Below are 2916 nucleotides of genomic sequence, written 5' to 3'. Positions count from 1 at the left end.
AAATGCCGCAGAGCGAGACATGCCTGCATATTCACAAACTGCCTTACAAGGAAGACAGTTTGCCTTTTTATTTCCACCAGTGGTGTTTCAAAGCACCAGCTTCTCAGCATTTTCACCAGAACTGTGTATTTTCCAATTTCCTTTCTCTTTTTGTTTTGAGTCAGTGTTGCCCAAGCTGGAGTGCAGTGGCACAACCATGGCTCACTGCAGCCTCGACCTCTTGGGCTCAAGCAATCCTCCCACCTCAGCCTCCCGAGTAGCTGGGACTACAGGTACACACCACAACTCCTGGTTAATTTTTGGATTTTTTTTTTCTTTTTTGTAGAGACGCAGTCTTGCTACGTTGCCCAGGCTAGTCTCAAACTCCTGATCTCGAGCAATCCTCCCATCTTGGCCTCCCAGAGCCCTAGGATTAGAGGTGTAAGCCACGGCACCCTGCCAGTATTTTCAGTTAGGTGAAGAATGTTGTCTGGCTTTCACTGGATAATCACTGCACCGGCTGCCCCACGATGAATGTGGTGAATTCAGGTCTATGCTCCAGCAGTCTGTGAAATGGACTCCAACACCCCAGGGCCGAGGCCTCAGACCTCCAGCCTGCTCCTCCCGCTCTTGCAGCCTTGGCTCAGCCCTTGGCTCACAGGGCCTTCGTCAAGGGTCCCCTGTCCTGCCACACCCGGCCTGTGTGTCTACACCCAATCGACACCACGCCCCAGCAGCCCTTGGGTCTCTGGGTGAGCACACCAACCTCTCCCAGGGGAGGAACCAACCCAGAGGCTGACGTGGGCTTTGGGGGCAGGCTAGAGGCCATCTGGGAGGAGGTGTCTGAGTCCTGGGAAGATAACAGACGCTCCATTCATGCTCAGTTTTAAATACCATCCTTAACACTCTCTTTTTCTTTTTCTGTTTTTGAATCCAAGTCTCACTCTGTCGCCCAGGCTGGAGTGCAGTGACACGCTCACGGCCACACCGGCGTCGACCCGCAGGGCTCAGGCGATCCTTCTGCCTCAGCCTTCCAAGTAGGTGGACCACGGGCGTGCGACACCACACCCGGCTAGTTTTTTTATTTATTGTAGAGACGAGGTCTCGCCATATTGTCTCGAGCCTGCAGGCTCGGGCAATCCTCTCACCTCTGCCTCCCAAAGTGTTGGGATTACAGGCATGAACCACTGCACCCGGCCTAATATTTTCTTTCTTTCTCTTTCACTTTACTCAATAAAGTTTTATTTTTCCAAATGTACAGTTGGCTGGTCATGAGTCTTCACTACCAACTGGGGCATCTCCACCCTTGGTATTTCTAGTGTAAATTACTTGAGCTCTGTGTTTTGAAACCAGTTTGATAAGACCTTTACGAAGGAGCTCCTGAAGGGCTGCCCTGGCCAGAGAACCGCGAATCTTCAGTCTCTCAGAGACCACAGCTGGAGTTATAAGCTTGTAACTGGGAACTTCCTTACAGAGTTTGTCATACGTGGCTTTGTGAAACAAGACTAGGTTATTAAGCTTGTCCCGAACTTTGCCTTTAGACCACTTCTTCTTTTTAGCCTTGCCCCCAGATTTGTTCACTGGGTCTTTGTCTTTCTTGGCCGACTTTCCGGCATCTTTCTTCTTCTTGTCATCCTTGGGCGGCATTACGAGGCTCAGAGAGCGGCAGACACCACTGCTGCCTCGCTAAGATGTCGGGAAAAAAAAAAAACCGGCCAAATATTTTCTATTCTTGTGTGTCTTATTAGATATGCTGTATTTATAGTGATACATGTATAAAACCATAAATAAATATATGTAAGCTTAATCTGTCTACACTGGAGGCACCTACCCAATGTCTTTATCTTTTTCATAACAGGATGGGTTAAAAAATGTTTAGAGGTTTGACTGTAGAGATTACATGACTTATTAGTGATGCTGTGGAATGAGTTTTTATTTAATTTACTTATTTACTTATTTTTTTATTTTATTTTTTTTAGTTGGAGTCTCACTCTGTCACTCAGACGGGAGTGCAGTGGCTGCTCCCGGCCACCGCAGCCTCGACCTGCTGGGCTCCGGCGATCCTTCCGCCTCAGCCTTTCAAGTAGCTGGAACTACAGGTGCATGCTACCACGCCCGGCTAATTTTTTGATTTATTGTAGAGATGAGGTCTCGCCAAGTTGCCCAGGCGGGTCTCAAACCCACGGGCTCAGGCAATCCACTCACCTTGGCCTCCCAAAGTGCTGGGATTACAGGCTGAGCCACCGAGCCCGGCCCTTATTTACTTATTTTTATAGAGATGGTGTCTTGCTCTGCCGTCCAGGTTGGAGTACAGTGGGGCAATCATAGCTCACTGCAGCCCCGACCTCCTGGGCTCAGGTGACCTTCCCACCTCAGCCTCCCGAGTAGCTGGGACTCCAGGCATGCACCACCACACCCGGCTAATTTCTCCTCTTTTTTTGGTAGAGATGGTGTCTCACTATGTTGCCCCAGAATGAAGATGAGTCTTTTAACATGACGTATTGTCTTAGTTTAAGTCATTGCATTTCTGTAACAAAGTAATGAATACATAGTTATTAGGTGGGGTCTTACTGGAAATTCTTTTTTTTTTTTTTTTTGAGTTGGAGTCTCACTCGGTCGCCCACACTGGAGTGCAGTGGCCGCTCCCGGCCACCACAGCCTCGACCTGCTGGGCTCCGGCGATCCTTCCGCCTCAGCCTTCCGAGTAGCCGGAATGACAGGCACACGCTACCACGCCTGGCTGATTTTTTGATTGATTGTAGAGATGAGGTCTCGCTGCCCAGGCGGGTCTCGAACCCACGGGCTCAGGCAATCCACTCACCTCAGCCTCCCAAAGGTGCGGGATTCCAGGCTGAGCCACCGAGCCCGGCTGGAAATTCTTTACCATACAGTTGTCTGGTCAATTTTTTTGTTTTTTTTTTTGGGAACTGAATTTTT

At 49.4% G+C, this 2916-nt stretch overlaps 1 pseudogene across 1 annotated transcript; it reads right to left on the bottom strand.

Annotated features, from left to right (window-relative positions):
* Positions 1 to 1248: 1248 nt before the first annotated feature.
* Positions 1249 to 1671, bottom strand: LOC103271911 (annotated as a pseudogene). The gene has a single exon (XR_505083.2). The product of XR_505083.2 is annotated as a 40S ribosomal protein S25 pseudogene (transcript).
* Between the last annotated feature and the right edge of the window lie 1245 nt (positions 1672 to 2916).

This window comes from Carlito syrichta, unplaced genomic scaffold, assembly GCF_000164805.1.
Source record: "Carlito syrichta isolate Samal-C Ts95f unplaced genomic scaffold, Tarsius_syrichta-2.0.1 Scaffold312002, whole genome shotgun sequence".
Lineage (NCBI taxonomy): Eukaryota > Metazoa > Chordata > Mammalia > Primates > Tarsiidae > Carlito > Carlito syrichta.
The sequence above is the reverse complement of the archived record's forward strand: the minus strand, read 5'-3'. Positions and strand labels throughout refer to the sequence as shown.